General features: G+C 40.1%; 2 long non-coding RNA genes across 2 annotated transcripts; both read left to right on the top strand.

The window, feature by feature from the left end:
• Positions 1 to 3,360: 3,360 nt before the first annotated feature.
• LOC131019884 (uncharacterized) lies at positions 3,361 to 4,729 on the top strand. The gene is made up of 3 exons (XR_009100527.1): positions 3,361 to 3,405; positions 4,095 to 4,151; positions 4,629 to 4,729. It is a non-coding gene; the product is annotated as an uncharacterized LOC131019884 (long non-coding RNA).
• A 759-nt stretch (positions 4,730 to 5,488) lies between these two features.
• On the top strand, positions 5,489 to 6,857 carry LOC131019885 (uncharacterized). The gene is made up of 3 exons (XR_009100528.1): positions 5,489 to 5,533; positions 6,223 to 6,279; positions 6,757 to 6,857. It is a non-coding gene; the product is annotated as an uncharacterized LOC131019885 (long non-coding RNA).
• The last annotated feature ends 8,034 nt before the right edge of the window (positions 6,858 to 14,891 follow it).

Raw genomic sequence — 14,891 nt, 5'->3', positions numbered from 1 at the left:
ATCCCAATCTTCGAAACAAAACTAAAGTAAACTAAACTTGAAAGTAAACTAGAACAAAAAGTAACTAAAACTTAAAGAACTAATAAAGCTTGTAAAACCTAAACTTTGGCTACCTAGCGGAACTAAAGATTAGGGCAAATGATTGGTTCTAACTAAGTGCCGGAGGCAGAAGAATTATCTAACTAAATGTTGGAGGCAGGAGGATGTTTTCTTGATTCACGTTCAAGCCCCTTTTATAGACTTCCTTTCAACCCTAATTATCATCAAACTCGCCTTGCAAAACTAGACTCTTAAGGAAATAGAATCGTGCATTCAAAGGCAAGTCCAGCTGGCAGCGTGCTCTGCAAGTAACCTTAGCTCTAGCGAGAAATCGCCAGCTCTGGAAACTTAAGCGAACTCTGGCAAGATATGGCAGAGCTGGAACTCAGCTCTGGATATGTTGACTCTGGCAAAATAGTCAGCTCTGTTGAGTTTAGCTCTGCTCTGGAGATTTCAGCTCTGATAGTGAAGTTCAGCTCTGGAGATGGTCAGCTCTGACTATGAAGTCAGCTCTGCTCTGGTACAGATCCATCCGCGCAGCTCTGCTCTGCTCTGGCGCGGACTTTTAGCTTTGAACACCAATTTTGCGCCTAAGTACACAATTTTGACCCAAAATCTCCAACATCACACTCTTCCATCTATTAAATCAGAATCTCCTACAAATCATAAAATAAACCATAAACGCACCAATTTCAAGGATATTTAACTTAAAATACGCACATGCAAACCCCCAAAATACGAACATTTAGGCATAAATCAACCCCCCCACACTTAGCCTTTTGCTTGTCCTCAAGCAAAATCAGTATGAATCCTAGGAAGAGAGCGTTTCAACGATGCTTATTTCCAACCAAACATTCAACAAGGTCAATTCAAAAATTTTCAATCAACACACATCTCTCGATCATGCAAGTAACTTAAAGTTTACGAAGCAAAAAAATAGTAATGCAAGTAATTCGATCATACCCAATTCTCCGCTAGAAGTGAATTCCCTAATGTGATCGCCTTCATAATCAGTATCTCCATTTTTCACACTTTGTGTGCTTAAGTTTTCGACAGTTGAGCCATAATTCATGAAATAAAAACCATTTGGATGTAATCCAAAGTCTTTTCACGTGGTTTCCCATGCTCATAGTTAAACTAGAGGAGCAGAGACTCAGAGCTGTCATTTTCAAAGCTGGCCAGATGTTTCAGAGCTGGCCTTTTCAGAGCTAGCAATTCGTCCAGCATTTTAAACATTTCACAGATAAGGATACGATCGTAGGCAATCACAATGACAACACTCCTTCTAGCATCTACCGGACAAATCACGTTTTACTTACTTACAATCGTGTTGCAACAAAACTCATAATTCTTTGCACAATCAAGAAAAACATATATCAAGAGCAAAACAAGAATAACCATTATTCACACACAAACCCGAAAATCACATCGAAAACCATCTTCTCTTCCACAAATTCATAAAAATTAGCTAGTATCAAAGAACAAACTAAGAATAAAGGGACCAATCGCCCAATCGAAAGCATAAGTAAAACAAAACACCCCCCCACACTTAAAGCATGCCATGTCCTCAGGGCACAAAATAAAGAGAGTTAGAAGACGTCCCTGATCATTGGCGAAGAACGACCGAAGAGCTATGGGAGGCGGCGAAAAGTAGGGTTTGCGGTCTTTGGCAGAGTAGAAATATCAGCGCTGGTCTTTTCAGAGCTGGCCCTTTCAGCGTTGGCATTCTTCAGCGCTGGCGGCAAAGTCAGAGTAGAATTGCAGCACTGGAAACAAAACATTAACACACAGAATCAAAGCATCCGCACAAGCAACCAAAGTCAAGGAAAATATAAAAAACGAAAAGCACAAAACAAGAAAAATAAAAAAAAAAACAAACCAACAGTGGGTTGCCTCCCACCAAGCGCTAGTTTTAAAGTCGTCGGCCCGACGTAGAGGAACCCTTAACCAAAATCACTATGAAACGTCAGCTGAATTAGTCCTTGTGAAAGCACGTCCTCCTCTATTTCAACTGCGGGTCCTCTTAAAGAGCAAGCAGTGCTCATCACATTCATCACTCTCTCGAACCAAGAGCTAGATCGAGAGATCTCCTCTTTCTTCTTCTCCAAAGGCGGTACACTCTGCAATCCTTGCACGATATCGTCATTGCATTTCAGCACATCAGCCTGTTCGTGAGGGATTATATGCTTATTGTTATATTCATGTATGTTTGAATGTGCTTTTAGTTCATGTTTGTTTATACTTGCTCAGATACATGTCTAGATACATGTTCAGAATATCATGTTCAAGTATATGATCAGAAACGCAGAATCTCATGTTCAAGTACATGATCAGAAACAATCAGAATTAAGTATATGTGTATGACAATGTGAATTATTTTCATGTTTATGCGTACGTGAATTTTTGCATGGTTCTTCACTGAGTATATTTTCAATATGCTCACCCCCTTATCTTTCAGTTTTGCAGTTTTGGAGTCGAGGTGGCCATGGAAGTCGAGAATGACTAGCGATTTAGTATTTCCATAGAAATTTAAGTTGAACATGTCACATTGTTTTAGTTTATCTTTTTCTTCCATGTTACTACTTTAGTTTTGACAAGTTGAATTTAAATTGGTTTAAACTTTTATAATTCAAGAAATTTTATTTTATCTATTAGTTTTTCAAGGATTTTATATTGAAAAGTTTATGAAAATTGGGGTGTTACATAGTGGTATCAGAGCGGGTCTACGTTCCTGTAGACTCGTGCTTTAAAAAAAATGTTTTGCTTTTAAAAAGGTTTAAGTAAGCTTAAAAGGTTAAATAAGCCTAGTCATTCGAAACTCATGTGCTGCATCGACTCCAAGGTATGTGTTTTAATTGTTCAAGTATATGACCGTTATATGTTTTAGCTAGATTACATGTAATACATGATATTTTTTCATGATGCTTTCATGTTCTAGTATTATTATGTTTAGCTTCGTTAGAAATAGGTGTAATTGTGAATTGTTTAGATGGCACGAATGAGGTATGATTAGAAATTTCGAGGACGAAAATTATTTTAAGTGGGACAGGTTGTAACATCCCAAATAATTAGATTATTATATAGGTTTAATTATTAGTAATTTCTTATATAGCTTTTTTTAGATAATTACATGATACATATAGATATGCACCATTAATTTTATCTAGACTATTATTATTATTATTATTATTATTATTTTTATTATTATTATTATTATTATTATTATTAGTATTATTTTTGTTTCCTAATAGAACTAGAACTCTTTAAAGACTAGTATAAATAAAGGCACAATTATTACCCTAAATCACATACACATATACACGCAAATTCTGTCAGCCGGTGTCTTCTCTCGAATACTTTCAATCGGTATTGAATTTCTTCACCTCTTTATTTTTTTTCACGTAAGGTCTTGCTAAAATGTCCATTTGGGAAACGATGATTTCACAAATAGTCTTGATTTCAATAAACTGGTAAAATTTCTTATTTGGCTATGATTTTCGTGTAAACTATTTGTTTTGATTTTATTAAATTATAGTTAATAGTCATCATATGAATATATTTCTCTATCTCATGATGGCCTGCGAATTTGACCAATTAAATGACTTTAAATTACTTTAGTTTTTTGATGAAGTCAGAGCCAGATTATATTATATATGGTTAGAGTTTTAGATATACAAGTTTGAAGCAATTGATAGATATATTAATATATAAGGAAAATAGAGATTTCTGAATATCTTGTTTTGAACTCATACTGTTACAGTTGTATTGATAATTTGATTATTGTGGAGTATATATGGCGTCTGGTTGTAGAGTCAGGATGGGGAAGTGTTTCCTTTGTTTTTATTTTTCTTTATTTTATAATTTTTATTATCGTTTTTTTTTTAAATGATTAAAAGTTGTAATTGTTAACAAGTTATAATTCTTTTAGTTTACTACATAGCAGACTTCGTGTTTTCTTTTTAAGTATATACGATTATATATATATTTGGATATAATATTTTAGATTAAGGTTTTAGTTAGGTCCATTTTGAAGTAATTATATTTTATGTGATTAGGTGCGGTGCTATTAAGACCCTCATTCCGGATTTTATTTAATTGCCTACGACTTTAAGGTGAGGGATTATATGCTTGTTGTTATATTCATGTATGTTTGAATGTGCTTTTAGTTCATGCTTGATTATACTTACTCAGATACATGTTCAGAATATCATGTTCAAGTACATGATCAGAAACACAGAATATCATGTTCAAGTACATGATCAGAAACGCAGAATATCATGTTCAAGTACATGATCAGAACGCAGAATATCATGTTCTAGTACATGATCAGAAACGCAGAATATCATGTTCAAGTACATGATCAGAACGCAGAATATCATGTTCAAGTACATGATCAGAAACGCAGAATCTCATGTTCAAGTACATGATCAGAAACGCAGAATCTCATGTTCAAGTACATGATCAGAAACAATCAGAATTAAGTATATGTGTATGACAATGTGAATTATTTTCATGTTTATGCGTACGTGAATTTTTGCATGGTTCTTCACTGAGTATATTTTCAATATGCTCACCCCCTTATCTTTCAGTTTTGCAGTTTTGGAGTCGAGGTGGCCATGGAAGTCGAGAATGACTAGCGATTTAGTATTTCCATAGAAATTTAAGTTGAACATGTCACATTGTTTTAGTTTATCTTTTTCTTCCATGTTACTACTTTAGTTTTGACAAGTTGAATTTAAATTGGTTTAAACTTTTATAATTCAAGAAATTTTATTTTATCTATTAGTTTTTCAAGGATTTTATATTGAAAAGTTTATGAAAATTGGGGTGTTACATAGTGGTATCAGAGCGGGTCTACGTTCCTGTAGACTCGTGCTTTAAAAAAAATGTTTTGCTTTTAAAAAGGTTTAAGTAAGCTTAAAAGGTTAAATAAGCCTAGTCATTCGAAACTCATGTGCTGCATCGATTCCAAGGTATGTGTTTTAATTGTTCAAGTATATGACCGTTATATGTTTTAGCTAGATTACATGTAATACATGATATTTTTTCATGATGCTTTCATGTTCTAGTATTATTATGTTTAGCTTCGTTAGAAATAGGTGTAATTGTGAATTGTTTAGATGGCACGAATGAGGTATGATTAGAAATTTCGAGGACGAAAATTATTTTAAGTGGGACAGGTTGTAACATCCCAAATAATTAGATTATTATATAGGTTTAATTATTAGTAATTTCTTATATAGCTTTTTTTAGATAATTACATGATACATATAGATATGCACCATTAATTTTATCTAGACTATTATTATTATTATTATTATTATTTTTATTATTATTATTATTATTATTATTATTAGTATTATTTTTGTTTCCTAATAGAACTAGAACTCTTTAAAGACTAGTATAAATAAAGGCACAATTATTACCCTAAATCACATACACATATACACGCAAATTCTGTCAGCCGGTGTCTTCTCTCGAATACTTTCAATCGGTATTGAATTTCTTCACCTCTTTATTTTTTTTCACGTAAGGTCTTGCTAAAATGTCCATTTGGGAAACGATGATTTCACAAATAGTCTTGATTTCAATAAACTGGTAAAATTTCTTATTTGGCTATGATTTTCGTGTAAACTATTTGTTTTGATTTTATTAAATTATAGTTAATAGTCATCATATGAATATATTTCTCTATCTCATGATGGCCTGCGAATTTGACCAATTAAATGACTTTAAATTACTTTAGTTTTTTGATGAAGTCAGAGCCAGATTATATTATATATGGTTAGAGTTTTAGATATACAAGTTTGAAGCAATTGATAGATATATTAATATATAAGGAAAATAGAGATTTCTGAATATCTTGTTTTGAACTCATACTGTTACAGTTGTATTGATAATTTGATTATTGTGGAGTATATATGGCGTCTGGTTGTAGAGTCAGGATGGGGAAGTGTTTCCTTTGTTTTTATTTTTCTTTATTTTATAATTTTTATTATCGTTTTTTTTTTAAATGATTAAAAGTTGTAATTGTTAACAAGTTATAATTCTTTTAGTTTACTACATAGCAGACTTCGTGTTTTCTTTTTAAGTATATACGATTATATATATATTTGGATATAATATTTTAGATTAAGGTTTTAGTTAGGTCCATTTTGAAGTAATTATATTTTATGTGATTAGGTGCGGTGCTATTAAGACCCTCATTCCGGATTTTATTTAATTGCCTACGACTTTAAGGTGAGGGATTATATGCTTGTTGTTATATTCATGTATGTTTGAATGTGCTTTTAGTTCATGCTTGATTATACTTACTCAGATACATGTTCAGAATATCATGTTCAAGTACATGATCAGAAACACAGAATATCATGTTCAAGTACATGATCAGAAACGCAGAATATCATGTTCAAGTACATGATCAGAACGCAGAATATCATGTTCTAGTACATGATCAGAAACGCAGAATATCATGTTCAAGTACATGATCAGAACGCAGAATATCATGTTCAAGTACATGATCAGAAACGCAGAATCTCATGTTCAAGTACATGATCAGAAACGCAGAATCTCATGTTCAAGTACATGATCAGAAACAATCAGAATTAAGTATATGTGTATGACAATGTGAATTATTTTCATGTTTATGCGTACGTGAATTTTTGCATGGTTCTTCACTGAGTATATTTTCAATATGCTCACCCCCTTATCTTTCAGTTTTGCAGTTTTGGAGTCGAGGTGGCCATGGAAGTCGAGAATGACTAGCGATTTAGTATTTCCATAGAAATTTAAGTTGAACATGTCACATTGTTTTAGTTTATCTTTTTCTTCCATGTTACTACTTTAGTTTTGACAAGTTGAATTTAAATTGGTTTAAACTTTTATAATTCAAGAAATTTTATTTTATCTATTAGTTTTTCAAGGATTTTATATTGAAAAGTTTATGAAAATTGGGGTGTTACAACTGCGGCCCCTTTTAAGGGAATCAGAAGTTTTTTCACTGCATTAACTTCGAGTGGTAGCTTGTCCCAAAATTCTTCTTCAATGGCCACCTCATCTAGCAGGTTGTCAAGAAAATCCTGTATTATTTCGTCCTCTTCCGGGCTGGTGGTCATCAGTTTCTCCTCAGCAACATTTTGGAAAGTGCTCGTCAGAGCTGGCGGACTGGGCAGAGCTGGGCTCGTCAGAACTGGGCTCGTCAGAGCTGGCGGACTGGGCAGAGCTGGCGAAATGGTCAGAGCTATAGTACTGGGCAGAGCTGGCAAAAGACTGTTAGCACTGAAAATTTCCACTTCTTCCACATGGTTAGAAATCTGAACAAAAGTACAGATATGCATTGAAGAATTAGAAATAACAGGCTTCTTATCGAAAACTGAGAACGTTACCGATCTACCTGACCCGGCCTACTCAAAGTTCTAGAACCTACATCAATACGCGTCTGGGTAGTAGCCATAAAAGGCCGGCCAAGCAGAACAAGCTGGCCGTTCTCTCCTGTAATACCTTGCCCTGCCTCGAGCACCACAAAATCTGCCAACACCGTGATTGCTCTCACCATGACTTCGACATCCTCTAAAAGACCACGAGTGCTGCTAATTGATCCGTCAGCTAGCTGAAGTCTCGTATTCGTGCATTTAAGCTCATCTTCCTTCCTGTCCAATTTCTGAAATATAGCAAACGGCGTCAAATTGACTGCCGCGCCCAAGTCTAACATACCCGAGAACTCTCCAGCTCTACCCAAATCAATACCAAGAATGAAACTACCTGGATCTTCTTGCTTCAGTAGTGGTTGGGTTGGATCAACAATCGTTGGTGGCATAGGCGGGCTGATTGCACCGATGTAAACCCTCATACTCCGCGCCATCCTCAACGTATAAAAGTCTCCTCATCCTCACCCGGTCGCCATTTTCGGCCTCTCCAAGTTTTTTACGCAGTTTTCCGACCGTTGTATGCTTCCACCGTTCTCCCGACGACTCCTCGATGTTTTTCGATCTTTGCTTACTCCCCTCAGTTCCCGCAGCCCGATTTAGGTATTGTTTCCCTCTTCTTCTCCTTGAGTTGTATTTCTGTGAAAAATCGTTGTCATCCCCTCCGTTTTTAGAGAAGTGGTAAATAGGATCATCTTAGAAATTATAGAGATGTCTTCTTATTTTGTCCCCTTCCTCGGTCATGATTGTGAGAGAGATGAAAAGGCTGGAGAAAGCCCTACGGGGACCTATCCCTGGATTAACTTTCCGCCTCCCCGATAATAAATCCCTCGAGGGCCTCTCTAACTTAAGAGAGAATAGCATCCCCCTCTGGGAGCAGCAGGTGGCTGCAAGGCTGCGCTTGCCCCCACCTCCCTTCCTTGTAACAATCTGCAATCATTTCCGCATCCCCTTCTATCAACTAGCCCCTCAGTTCTGTGGCGAGCCTTTCTTCCATATATTAGTGAAATATCACGGCTTCCAAGATACGACAGAGCTATTTTTTCAAACCCAAGTCCTCAAGAAAACCAACACCCATTACAATTTTTCCACCAATAAAAAATATAAAAACCACTTTTGTGAGTAAGCTGCCATCTACAGACAATTTTTTTGTAAATAAGTATTGTATAGTTTCTACTGATAAAGGAACCCGGCATGCCTTTGCTGAGGTTGCTGATGTGATCTGGCACCCGGAGAGGCATACCCAGCCACTCCCTTTCTCTACCCCCTCCTTCTGACCAAAACTTAGATATTTTTGATCGGTTCAACATCCTTCACTCTAATCAGCCCTTTCATTCTCGGCGCTTAGTAGAAAACAACTCAGCGTTGGCGGTGAACGGGTTGTTCTCCCATTTTCCCAATTCAAGAATAGGTATTTGTTCGTTTATTGTTGTTGTTGTTTCTCTTCTCTATCTTTCTTTTTTTTACGTGATGGTAAGACATGTTTGATGCTAACCCTCCCCTTACTTGTTTCAGAAATGGATTGGATGGTTAACTGTGTAGGCCTTCTCCCAGCCCCTGAAGTCGAGGACCAGGACAGGGTTGAAACTCCTAGGGATGACACCCCCAGAGCTGCTCCTTCCGACGCTGACACGTCGAAGATGGTCAGTGACACACAAGAATTTGGGGGCCCAACAAACATCCCTTCCGCCATTGACATCCCCCTAACTGAGGGTATCTCCTCAGTCCCTATTTCTTATACTTCATTCCATCCTGGCCCTTGTCGCCCCAGCCCTGTCTTGGAGCATGTCACTACCATCTCCACAATCCTTACCGGGCTCCGAGATAAGATGAGGAGGAACCGGTCGATGACAACATAGAAGTCCTTGACGCGGAACCTGTTTCTTCCCTTCATCCAGGGGCTTCCAAGACTGCCCCAAAGAGGAAAAGAAAAGACCCTCTTATGGAGAGGGTGGAGGCCCTGGCTGGCAAGAAAAGGGCCATTTGCCTGGGCAAGTCGGTAGCTCAGGAGCCAGAGCTGTCCAGAGGTGGTCCCGAAGACCGGACCACCGTCCTGATATATCCCGTCTCTACCATGGAGAGACGGGAATATTATTATCAGATGCTAGCCCGGGTCCACCTGGACAATCAGGCCATTGCTCGTAAACTCTCGGGCAAGGCGTTGGTTAAATCACTGAGTAGCACCTACATGACGGTATACTTTTCCCTCCTCCCTTGGTCTTTTTGCATTTTTTTTTACCTGTTTACTTAACCCTTTGCTATTTCTCAGGAGGAGGCTCAAAAGGCTGAGGCTCTACGCAGGGTGGAGCTTTTTGATGAAGTAGAGAGGAGCCTGCACCAGGCCAGGGCTGCCTTAGCCCTTAAAGAGGAAGAAGCCTCCCAAGCGGTGGCAGCACTGGATCGTGCTCAAGCCAGGCTTACAGAGCTGGAGGTTGAGAAAAACTCTTTGGAGTCTGCCCTTCAGGAGGCCAAATGGGAAACCCATGAATTGGGTTACAGATTCAAGGAGCGCTACTCCAAGGAGTATGACGAATCCAAAAGGCGGTGGAAGGAGGCTCGCATCAGAGCCCATCGGGAGGGATATATCTTTGGGGCCCGTGGCCAACGATTAGAATTTTTCTTATCGCCCCAAGGTCACCAATTCATCAAGCTCCTATTCGAGGGGACGGTGGATGCCTTCTGTAAAACTCCTGACTTTCTACGGAGATTTGTCCTTGCCTGGCTTACATGATCACAGAAATCAGCCGCAAAGGAGCAGAGATGACTAGGGCCACCCATGAGCAAGTGGCCAAGCTGGACTTGAGGGCCTTGATGAGGTCTTTGGACAACAACACTATGTGCGCCAAGCTGGATATAGACCTTAAGGCCCTAGCCAGCCCCGACTGCTGGTCTCCAGTATTGGACCGGGCCCTGCAGCAATTCACGGTGGGACTTTGCTCCTAGGAGGTTCCAGAGGCACCCCTGTATTCCAGCCCTTTCCTCGAATTTCTTCGAGAGTTCGTACAAGATCTATCTGGGGACAGCGATGCACCTCGGTCCTTTGCTGAATTTGGGTTGTATCCTCCCCCACCAGTGGTGTTTGATCCAGCCTACCTCCCTTCTTCCCGAGAGGATGTCCTGGCGGAGTTGGCCAAGCTCTATAAGGATGAGGCCAACTTCACACGCTCTTTGGTCGGGGATTTGTCCAAAGATCCAGACCCCTTCCCTGACGTCGACGCCTCTAGGTCCTTGCCCATTTTCAATGAAGGCCCTGCTCCTTCCGCTCCCAGCTCTGGCACCTCCGGCCCTGCTCCTGTACTTGTCTCAACTTCTTCTCAGCCTGAAGCCCCTTCTTCTTAGATAGGACATATGTATCTTCTTTCCAGATTATCTTGTATTTGGATATCCCTTTTGACTTTGTAAATGTGCAAAACTTATTATCTCGTATGAAATGCTTATATTTCAATTTGTTATTTCCATGAGCAAGTTACAGATGATAATTTCATCTCTCCCTTCACTCTATGTTGCTTTCTCATTTTTAGACGAGTATTCCAATTAGATCATTTTTTGAAAATTTGACCCACTCTGTATGTCGTTTTGGCATTTTAACTTTCTGAGCGTCCGTGCTAAGACAGCTCTGGGAGCTCGTGCTTAGGCGGCCCTTGTAATTCTTATCCTTCTTGAATGTTTGCATTAAACCAGCTCTAGGAGCCTTGATTTGGGCCACCTTTGAAGTATCTTCCCCCTGGATGTCCGCGTTAGGGCAGCTCTGGGAGCTCATACTTAGGCAATTTTTGGAATAACTTCCCATTTGATGTCTGCGTTAAGGCAACTCTGGGAGCCCGCACTTAGTTAACTTTTGGAATAACTTCCCATTTGATGTCTGCGCTGAGGCAGCTCTGGGAGCCCGCACTTAGGTAATTTTTGGAATAACTTCCCATTTGATGTATGCGTTAAGGCAGCTCTGGGAGCTCGCACTTAGGTAATTTTTCGAATAACTTCCCATTTGATGTCTGCGTTAAGGCAGCTCTGGGAGCTCGCACTTAGGCAACTTTTGGAATAACTTCCCATTTGATGTATGTGCTAAGGCAGCTCTGGGAGCTCGTGCTTAGACAACTTTCAGGTCGTACGTGCTCGCGCTACTACTATCATTGGGATCTGGTGTAGGTAGCTGCCCTCACTAAAGCCAGCTCTGGGAGCTCAAACTCAGGTGACGTTCTAAAAAATTTTTTCCACTTAATGACCGTGCTAAGGCAGCTCTGGGAGCTCGCACTTAGGTAACATCTAGGTCCTATGTGCTCGCGCTACTACCAGCATTGGGATCCGGTGTAGGCAGCTGCCCACACTAAGCCAGCTCTGGGAGCTCGAACTTAGGTGACGTTCTAAAAAATTTCTTCCACTTAATGCCCGCGCTAAGGCAGCTCCGGGAGCTCGCACTTAGACAACATCTAGGTCCTATGTGCTCGCGCTACTACCAGCATTGGGATCCGGTGTAGGCAGCTACCCACACTAAGCCAGCTCTGGGAGCTCGAACTTAGGTGACATTCTAAAAGTTTGAATTTTCTATCCCTAAAAAATAGGATATGTATTGCGGTGTAGCAGGCGTATACGGGATATACACCCCTACTCTCCCCAGTGTCGTGCGCGTACTTTTAGAAGTCAAGGACGATTATTTTTCAGCCCTACGATTCTTGGTTGGTTAAAGACAGATATCATAGTATAAATGAGAAATGTTGTAAGACACGAGTAATTATCCTAAAACCAAGAATCTCATTTTATTAAAGAAACTTGGTCTCAAACCTCATTAAAACCCCTGTGGGGAAAAAGAGTATTTGGTCTACAAAGATAGATTCATATTGTAAACCCTTTAGGCATAGAACTTTTTCAAAGTATTAATGTTCCAAGGCCGAGTGAGAGGCCTCCCTTCACCGTCAGATAGGTGATATGCTCCGCCGCCCAGCACATCTGTTACCACAAAAGGGCCCTCCCAGGTAGGATCAAACTTCTTGGTTGGATGCAGCGCGCCCATCCGCTTTAATACTAGATCTCCCTTGTTAAATTTCCTGACTGTCACTTTCTTATCAAACCCAGCTTTGATAATGCTTTTATACTTTGCAGCCATGAGAACAGCTACATCCCTGTTCAGCTCTATGAAATTTAGGTCTAAGCGCTGAAGTTCGTCATTCTGTATGGGGTCGTTATGCAAGACCCTATGTGATGCCAGGCGTACATCAGCTGGTATCACAGTGTTGGAACCATATACCAATGTGAACGGTGCTTCCCCCGTAGCTGTTTTGGGACTGGTACGATGAGCCCAAAGGACCCCATCCAACTCTTCCGCCCATTTGCCCCTACTCTTTTCCAACCGTTTCTTTAGCTCTTCGCATATTGTGCGATTAGTAAGTTCCCACTTGGCCATTAGCCTATGGGTGAGCCACAGATACGAAGCGTTGTATGATGTCTATTCTATGATAGAAGTCCTCTATGCGATTCCCCATGAATTGCGTCCCATTATTCGAGACGAGGACTCTCGATGACCCATACCGGCAGTAAATGTTGCGCCATATGAACCTTTCAATGGTACATTCGTCTATCTTTGTCACAGCCTCGGCTTCCACCCACTTAGAGAAGTAATCCATAACGACTATGAGAAAATATTTTCCACCCGGGGGCTGTAGGGAGTTTGTGATAAGATCCTTGCCGATCGTATCGAACAAACACGCTAACGGAAGACTTGATAAACAAATTAATGAATGATAAAAGATGGAAATCCCAAAACTTCTAAATCTAACCCACGAAATGATCTAGGCGAACGAATCCCTAAATCCCAACGTGTAGTTGATGCAGCAACTCGGGGACGATGAATGACACCCGACAAGGGTTGGTTGAACTCGCCGTTACGTCGATAAATTAAATTCGCCTTTGGCAAAATCAAGAAGAACTGGAAGCTCTCAAGAGAGAATAAAACTCACAATTTTTATAAAAGATAAGATATATGAACATGCAACAGCCTTATTTATAGGCAAAACAAAACCTAATCTAATGAAGGAAACAAAAGAAAACTTGTTCAGCAAGTTTTGACAACTCTGGCGAGAACGCCAGCTCTGGAAAACGCCAACTTTGGAAACACCAACTCTGGAAACGTAGCCTACTCTGCTCTGGACGCCATCTCTGGAAATTATACTTTGCTCTGGAAAGTATACTCTGCTCTGAAGATTTACTCTGCTCTGGCATTCTACTCTGCTCTGAAAACCTACTCTACTCTGGAGATATACTCTGCTCTGACATTCTACTCTGCTCTGACAGAACGACTCTGCTCTGGCATTCTACTCTGCTCTGAAGACCTGCTCTGCTCTAGCATAACGACTTCAGCTCTGGCGAGCTTGGCTCTGTTCTGGCGCGAGCTTGGCTCTGTTCGGGCTGCATCATTCCCCTCCTCTTGAAGAGGATTTGTCCTCAAATCCAAGTCGTCTATGCAAATGCCTGGATCAAAAACCAAATCTTCGTTTGTTGCAAGAAACGACTGTTGGACCATAGCTTTTCTCTCTTGTCCATCATTCGTCTTGCCGGGATCAAAAACCAGATGCTTCGGCTCTAACTTTGATTTTTCTTGAACCTTGAACATGAAGAAGTTGTTGTTGAAAATACCGCCATGCTTTACTTCTCTTCCGAACAGCCATGGTTGCTTCAACCATTTGTATGTAGCGTGCATCAGCGCGTCATCACAATAGACTGCACTGTTATACTTGTCTATTTGAAATGAAACCTTCACCAACTTCATCAGCTTGGTATCTCCAATATCATTCATCCACTGCAGCTTTAGTTGCTGTAATAAGATCATCCCTAACTTATCGGCAACATCGCATCGCTGCTCCTTTTCAACGCCCTTAGCTTGCGTCAAAGCCTTTGCTTCCAAAGTAGATGGAGTAGATTCCTCACGCACTTCCTCACGTGAAACCTTCAATTCCCGCAACTTGAGATTAGACTCCTCATCTTTGATAGCAACAACCTCTCTATCGATTTCCACCAACTCCTTTGGATTCAAACATGCCTCATCTTTGATAGCAACAACCTCTCTATCGATTTCCACCAACTCCTTTGGATTCAGACATGCCTTATCTTTTATAGCAATAACCTCTCTATCGATTTCCACCAACTCCTTTGGATTCAGACATGCCTCATCTTTGATATCCACCACAACTGCCGCTTCTTCGTCGGACCCCTCCAATTTTGGCATATCGGGATCGGTCTCCTCACCAGCAGTCACCACCTTCCGATCATCTCTCATGAGCATAACTTGTGTGTTCGAACTCTCACTCATAATATGCCCGCATCCCTGATACGTGAAACACTTTTTATCTCGATTGCAACCATCGGAAACTGTCGGAGTGCCCCGATTTGCTAAACTCACACCCTCTGTCTGAGACCTAAAGAACTGCGGCGCCTCTT

The sequence above is a fragment of the Salvia miltiorrhiza genome, chromosome 4, assembly GCF_028751815.1.
Source record: "Salvia miltiorrhiza cultivar Shanhuang (shh) chromosome 4, IMPLAD_Smil_shh, whole genome shotgun sequence".
NCBI classification, from domain to species: domain Eukaryota; kingdom Viridiplantae; phylum Streptophyta; class Magnoliopsida; order Lamiales; family Lamiaceae; genus Salvia; species Salvia miltiorrhiza.
The sequence above is the reverse complement of the archived record's forward strand: the minus strand, read 5'-3'. Positions and strand labels throughout refer to the sequence as shown.